The sequence below is a fragment of the Arachis ipaensis genome, chromosome B03 (genome assembly GCF_000816755.2).
Source record: "Arachis ipaensis cultivar K30076 chromosome B03, Araip1.1, whole genome shotgun sequence".
NCBI lineage: Eukaryota > Viridiplantae > Streptophyta > Magnoliopsida > Fabales > Fabaceae > Arachis > Arachis ipaensis.
Genome location: NC_029787.2, coordinates 135,913,646 through 135,922,111, shown reverse-complemented (window position 1 = coordinate 135,922,111; position 8,466 = coordinate 135,913,646). Strand labels below are relative to the sequence as shown.

At 32.5% G+C, this 8,466-nt stretch overlaps 1 pseudogene; it reads right to left on the bottom strand.

Moving 5' to 3' along the window:
* The window catches only part of LOC107632137, a 3,621-nt pseudogene continuing 3,214 nt past the window's right edge, over window positions 8,060–8,466 (bottom strand).

Genomic DNA, 8,466 nt, shown 5'->3' with positions numbered 1-8,466 from the left:
GTTCCAGTTCCAGTTTCTATTTTTTTTATTTTGTTTACTCTTTTAATATTAAAAATATTTTTATTTTTACGGATATATCCAAATCCTGATCCGATCCTATCCGCAAATGTGCGGATCAGATCGGAGCACAAAAGTGCAGATATTTGATCCAATGAGATTAGTGTAGATTGGATCGAGATTTCGACCATATTCGATTCGATCCGTGTGCAGCCTTAATTAGAGATTTAACTATTTTTCAGATTTTGTTCATTTATTAGTTTAGATTTAAGGTTTTTTAATTCTGTTTTGATTTAGAATTTTTTTTAGTTCTATTTTGATGATTATGTGTTTAAAATCTGCAGTGTTCTAAATTCTAATTAGTTGATTGTTGTTTGAGTCTGTAAGTGTAAGATCCTCAACTGTATTGTTCTGATTTCTGTTCCAATGTTGTTTCAGTTAATTATTTATTTATTTTATGAGTTACTTAGTTAATTATTGTTAAATATCCGAGTTAATCTTAATTTGTTTATTTTTTGAGGTAATTATTGGCTTGTTATTTATTATTGTTAATTTTCTAAATTTATTATTATATGAGTTAATTAGTTGATTGTTGTTAACTGTTTGAGTTAATCTTAACTTGTTTATTTTCTGAGTTCATTATTGATTTATTGTTTATTGTTGTTAATTTTCTAAGTTTATTATTATTTAAGTTAATTATTTTCTGAGTTAATAGTTGATTGTTGTTAATTGTCCGAGTTAATCTTAACTTGTTTATTTTCTGAGTTAATTATTTACTCATTGTTTATTATTGTTAATTTTCTAAGTTTATTATTATTTGAGTTAATATTTTCTGAGTTAATTAGTGTTGTATTTTCTGATTTATTAGTTTAAAAATTATTGAATTTAAATATTTAAAATTATATATTAATTTTTAAACAATTTTTAAAAAATTTAAAATTTAAGTTTAATGTCGGTAAAATCTGCCGATAGTTATTAATTTAAGTATTAATTAATAATATAGTACCATTGGATTTACGAAGAAAAAATCCAACAGTAAAAACTACTAGCGAAAATTTTCCAACAGTAATTAGCGACAGACGAAAAAATTCGCCGGTAAATAATTAACAATGAGGTTTATACCGTCGGATTAATTATTTACCGGCAGAATTTTTTGGTAAACTCGATGGTATTCGACTGAATTTCTTGTAGGGTCATCTTCAGCAATAAATATTTGATTATAAGTAGAATATTCATCCATAAAACTTAAAATTTCATCATCAGCCACATAATCGATTAACATATCCGCTATGGACACGAAATACTCATATTTAAGAGTTGCATTGTTTTAATCTCAAAAATTAATACAAACACCCAATTTTGCATTCTTTTTTATTACATGAACAATATTTGAGACCCAATGAGCATATCGAGCCGTTCGAATGAACTTAGCCTTAATTAATCGCTCGATCTCCTCCTTTGTTTTTAAATTTATTTTAGGAGCAAAATGCCGAGGAGCTTGTTTCACTAGTCGAGAGAATGGCTTTAGTGGCAATTGATGCTGATCGAACAACACCAGGCATTTCATCTCATAGTCCCAAATAAAACAATCTTTGTATTCAGTCAATAGTTTAATCAATGTTGTTCTGAATTCCTCATTAATGTTTTTAAGTAGGTCTTATAGCACCATCGGTTCCTAAGTCGATTTCATCAAGCGGATCTTGTGATTCGAATCCTTTGTCAATATGATCATCATCAACTAAAGTTTTCTAGAAACCTAAAGATTTGAGGTTATAATACAATCAAATGATAAATTCACTGAATCACTTGAGGAAACATCAACTTTATTAAAATTATCAGCCAAAATAGCTGTTAGGTCTTTTACAATACAAAAATTATGAGATACATCAACATTTGAATGACTGACAATTTTTCCAACACTACTCTTAAAAGGAAAAGTACATGCTACAGAAGATAAATTACTATTAGGAATTGAAGTACACTTTTTTTAATTGAAATTCCTACTTGATTCGACTTAATCAGAAGAATCATTACTAGAAAAGGAAAAACATACTGTAGAAGAAAAAACTATCCACATAATTTTTAAAGACAATAAATAATTCGACACCTCTTATTTATTAGTCATCTCGAGTATATAAGTTGTCGAATTATTATTATTTTTTTAAATATAAACTTACTCCCAGTCCCAGACGAGGGGGTATACTCTGGTATCGGAAGCTTAAACTTTATGTTGAGACCTTCCTTAGTCAAGAAAAAACCTTCACAATTAGCAGAAGTCAAATTTCTGTCAACATCTAAAGGTTTCAGCTTGTTATTGTAAACTTAGAAGAAGTCAACAGGCATCTGCTCAATATAAAGACTATCATCAGCCTCTACCACTTCAGTCTTCCCCTCACTAGTCCAAAGGAGGAGTTTCTGGTGTACTGTCAAAGGTATCGCTCCGACACCATGAATGCAATCTTGACCCAACAAAGTATTATAACTTGCCTTTGAAGTTACCACCATGAAGACAGTTGTTTGTATTGAAGAACTAACTTGAACTTTAAGGATAACTAACCCTTTTGCTAGTGTGAATACCCCACTGTAATCAGTAACAGCAATATTGGTTGGAACCAAATCATCAAAGCATTTCCCAATCTTAACCAGCATTCGTTTAGGGTGTAGACTATAGTTGCACCACCATCGACCAATACTTTATTAACAACAACATTACCCATCTTAGCTTTAATATGTAATGGACGAAGATGTGCTTTTTGAATATCAGTAGGCTTATTAAAACAACCTACTTCATCATGATCACATACAAAAGCAAAAGAATCCTCATCCTCGAATTCAACCTCATACTCATCAATAAGATTCCCCTTATAACTTCCCAAAAACTCTGATGGGATAATCGAAACTGTACCAGCCATTTCATCATCTCCCTCCTCAAAATACTCCTCATCAAGTTAAGCATCTTTCTCATTTGGCTTAGCAGGATCAAACTCTACTATTTTACCCTTACCTGTCGACTCTGTGGACTTTATTCTTTTGGATAAGTTTCACCATCGGATGGAAAAAGCAACCTCGTATATGCAAAAGGTTTTGCCCCCTTGGCCATAGAGGTCGATGGCTTTTTTGACACAACTCGACGGAAATATCTTCCGCCCCGATTACCTCTCGCCCTTTCTCGAGGATATGAATATCGACCCCGATTATATCCTCGATGGCCCCTCTGAGCCTGGTGCTGTCGATATTCTTGAACTTCTCGATCACGAAACTCATGACAATTCTTAATCCACTTAACACCAATTGCTTGGGAGCGATTAAATGATGGGGAGTAGGCCCTTTTTGAATTTTGAGAACTTTGCCCTTCTTGACGTCGAGAAGGATGCCTCTATCAAACCTGCTCTTCTTTGTGAGCTAACTCTTTTTCAATTCATTCTTTCTCAAATATTGTTGCAGCTTCTACGTCGAAAACAGCATTGCACCTTGGACATAAAGACACGTCCCTATCTTTCAACTTCTGGTGCATTAAAACATCTAACAAGCCATCTCCAACTCTAGGATACACATGTCGGACATTAGTCTTGAAATCCCCCAAAGTAGTATCAAACTTAAAAGAAGTTAAACCGGCCATATTCACTCCAGATAATTGAGGCTTAGTGAAGTTTATAGCTATATCGAAAGGATCAACATCAACCTTCATATCTTTTCTCCCTTCATCAAAGTTTAACCTACCTTCCATAATTGCCTTTTGAATCAAATCCTTGAAATAAACACAATTATTAGTCGAATGGCTAGTTGTTTGATAAAATTTACAAAAAAGTTTTCCTTTTAAATCTTTGATCGAGGGTAAAATTTTTCCCTCAGGTGAAACTAATTGTTTGTCTTTAAGCAACACATCAAATATTTGTTCCCATTTCAATATATCGAAACTATATTTTTTACCACCCTTATGCTTTGTTTCATTAACTTTATCAACATTTGAAACTTTTTTCAAAGAAGAACATACATAAGGTGGCTCTTTCTTTAATTTAACCAAATCGACTTCAAAATATTCATTTTTAGAATCTTCACTCAAAAAGTTTCATTTCAACACATATATGAAACTTTTTCCTTTCAAGCAAGAGATTTGTAATTCTTAGACCTCTTTTTGTTTTTAAATGCTCCTTTTTCCTTCTTAAGTAACTCAACTTGTCGAACCCTTTCAGCAAGATGAGTCAAATCAGGGATATGAACATTCAACAACTTTCGACGCATATAAAAATCCAAACTCATAGTTGCAATCTTGACTACCTCGCTTTCGGGTAGTGATACATAGCATCATTTGCATGTGTTTTTGATCGAATAATAAAGTCATCGATCGACTCATTGACATCACACTTGATAGCAACTAGGTTGGTTATTATGACATTCAATTCTCCTCTATAAAATTGAGCATGAAAAGCATTCTCTAACTTCGCCCAAGTCAAAATCGAATTAGGCCTTACATTCAAAAACCAAGTAAAAGCATTTTTTGTTAAAGAAGAGGGAAAGAACTTCATTTTTAAATTCTCATCATTTAGCAAATTCCCTAATTCGACCATATATCAAGCAATATACTCAATAGTTGATTCTCCTACTTCCCCAGCAAACTTAGTGACAATCTTAGGATTCTTTACACTTTTTGGCACTTCAGTTGTTTGCACTTCAATAGGAAAAGCCGACATAAAATAAGGTCGATTAATAAATTCCACATTAATGCCTACACAATTGAGCACATTTTTGACAATCCTAGTCATTTGATAATAATCTCCACGCTGATTAGCATGAAGCCACGAACTCAATTTAAAACTTGATCAGCATTCTGATTGTGTCGAACCATATGAGGCACAGGCTCATCCTCATTGGGATTGACATGCAGATTCTCTTGATCGAAACCCAAATTTTCGGGATTCATCTTGAAATTTTGATTATGGGATTGAACCTCATTATAATCAACAATTTGAGCAATTCGTACAACCTGTCTAGCCAAAGGCTCTTATTTTGTTTCAGTATCAGCCATTATCGGATTTAAAATGGTAGTTATTTGTTGGGTTAATAAATTGACTAAGTCATGATACCTCTCATCAATGAGTTGTCGAAAAGCAGCCATAGATCCCGAATTATTTGAATTTGAACCAGCATGATACTCTCAATTCATTTTAAAATGAGAAAAAATTGGCTGATTATTAACTACACTTGACATATTCCCAAATCGCGGATGCAAAATTGCCCATAGATGGAGTATAATCTAGTGGAAGCCCAAAAGAATACCAACCTCTGGTTAATAGCAGTTGTACTAGGGCTGGAGAAACTCTAGGACGTGGGTTACGCCCATTACCAAGGTTGTGAGAACCGGACAGATCATTGAACCGGTCGAGTGACTGGTTCAATAGTTCAATGGTCCAACCAGAGTCAAACTGTGGTTGAATCGGTTTAATTAAATATACAGTAAAATTATAAAAAAAATTAATATATAATTTTAAATATTTAAATTCAATAATTTCTAAACTAATAAAATTCAAAATTTGACAATTTCACACAATAAATTATCCATAATTTATCATTAAAAATTCATAAATAATTTCAAATATCAAAGTTTATAACTAAAGAAAATCAAAATACACATAAATGACAAACACAAAATGTTTTACCACAAAAACAAACAACATTGAACAAATAAGTTTTCAATTCTGTTCAGAATCCAAAATTATATCAATTCTGTCCAGAATCCAAAATTATATATCAAAATTCTATATAGCATTCAAAATTCAGAATCTAAAATTGAACTTATATCAAAATTATATTAAGCAAAATTTAGAATTACAGAATGATTAACCAAATAAAAAAATTAGTTGAATTCAAATCAGTGGACTAAATTTAGAAAAACAAAATTATTGAAAAGTAGAAGAACTCTGCATCAATTCATATAATTAACTAAATAAAAAAATTAACTAAATTCAAATCAGTGGACTAAATTTCTCACTATGGCAACAAGCAATTCATATAATTAATTAACAAAAAAAATTAATTGAAAAACCATTACAACTCACTGCCGCAGAGAGCAGAGAAGGAGTCTAGATCACAGCAGCAGAACAGATGCCCAACGACATTGACAGAGAAGCTTCCAACGACTAGACGACCAGACGTCAACAACTAGTCGACCACGGAAGCTTTGGAGTTCAGATGACCAGACGACGACGCCGCTGACAGCAGCTTCGATCCACGACGGTGAGTTCCTTCTACCCGGTGACAGCAGCTCCAATCCCGCATTGATTGTGGTGGGGACGGTGGCCTTTGTTGGAGTTGGAGGAAGATTGGAAGAAGAAATTAGGCTTGAGGTGTGGTGAGGGGGGCTCTTCGCAAAAGGGATTGGGTGACTTGGGTCAGCTATGTGGGTTCAGTAATGGGTTTTCTTTTCTTTTCTTTTTTTTTTTTTGCGTCAAAACGACGCCGTTTCGAACCAACAATAAAAAACCGGTACCTTTAAAAACTTGATCGGTCCTGTTGGTTAACCAGTTAAATATCAATTCGACCAGTTTTTTATCAGTTTTTTGCAAGACGATTCTGGGAATTAGTCGGACCAATTAGGTGACCAGTTCTAGTTAACCCGATTGAACCGGACAATTCTGTCCGATTTTCAAAACCTTGCACATTATCTCCAACAATTGCATTATTAACTGCAATATTTTTTCCAAAAATAGGATTTTGAATTACTCCATTTGCATGTGATGTCAAACTTGCAGAAGTTTGTGCCACAACAACAGGAACATTATTATATGAAATTTCTTCAGCCATATTAATAATTCTTCTACTTCGAAGTTGCATGTACTAAAATAAGCCTAGAATAAAAATCTTTGACACAATTTTATAAAAACAGTCCCACTAGGCATGCCAATTTGTTATGCAGATTTTAAGTAAACCTGGTTTGGTTCGATATCTATGATCTAGGAGCAAAATCTACTCCTTTTTACGGATACCAGTTTCAGAAATTGCACCAAAGACTCCATTTTGAACAAATAAAAGAGAGAAAAACCCAGAATGTAAACTGGAATTGAATTACTTGAATTCTAAATTACAGAAAACAGAATAAATGACTTCAAATTAAAAAAAGCAATAAATGCTTCCAACATAGTTGAAGGACTTTGAATTTAAAAAGACAACGCAGAATTTAAAAGAATAAAAGAAAAGACTTTGCAAAGGAAAAGTAAATTGCAAGAAAGAAAATTACAAAAAATTTAAAAGAAAGTTAAAGATATGGAAGGAATCATACAGAGAATAAACTCTTGGCAGCCTCAGAAAGTTGTTGGGACGTAAGTGTGTGAGAGTATTTTCTAATATATTGGCAGGTATCATCCCTTGAGAAGTTTAAAAATATATGTTCCCGCCAAATGTATAACCAAATAACTTCCCTTGCACAATTCACCATCGATCTTAATACTTTATTTGTTGACCTTATTTTTCGACAAGCCTTGACAAATCGAAACCTTTTGTGTCGGCTCCTATCTCTTGAGTCAACGTCCTTGTAGATTCAATCGATCAAAATTTTTCGATCAACAAATTTAAATTTAATTATAATGTAAATCTCATAGATTTGCAAATCAATTTAATTTCTATTTTTTTATCAATTTAAAACAAAAAATTTGATTTTAAAATCAAATCCATTCACATCCAAAAGGTTTACGATGAAAGACAGAATAGAACTTTCTTAAAAATTATGAGACAAATTCTATTTTCTTTTATTTAAAATGTTATTAATACACCCCAACTATATTGCTTGATACCGTTCAACCAACAAATATTCTGTAAGATCTGCTACTCTGTTTGTTTATTAAAAGTTTGTTAAATTTCAATTTTCATTAACTTCGCATGCTTGATCAATTTTATAGGAAAATTTCAACATGTACCTGGAATACCAATGTTCCAATAATTTTAATCATTGATTTCAATTAATATATATTATATATATTTTTTATAATATTCTTCCAATTTTATAATGATGTAATAGTAACAACCTTTCAGAACATGAACAAAAAATAAGCTTATAACCTATTGTATGCATTTTTTTTTATCAGGGACATGGATTGGGAAGCCTTGAATGAATGTTGTTAATTTCTTCAATTACGTCAGATGTGAGCTCAACCTTGCATGCATTAAGCACCTCCTGGAGTTGCCAGGATTTGGTTGCCCCGAAAACAGCACTGGCGACGAGTGGATGCCGCAAAACAAAGGCTGCGATGGAACATAAAGAGTAGCAGATATAATGAAAAATCAAAGAGCAAGAGGGTCAAGGGTTTAGGGTTTGCACATAAGGAGTTATAATCTTATCAAACCTATTGCTAGAGAAACAGGATGAAGACCATAAGTTTTTGCAATGGTAAGGTGCTCCTGCAAAGTGGGAAAGATATAGAGATTACATAGAACTAAGTCAGAAACAAGAGATTCTAAAATTATTGATTAGTTCAT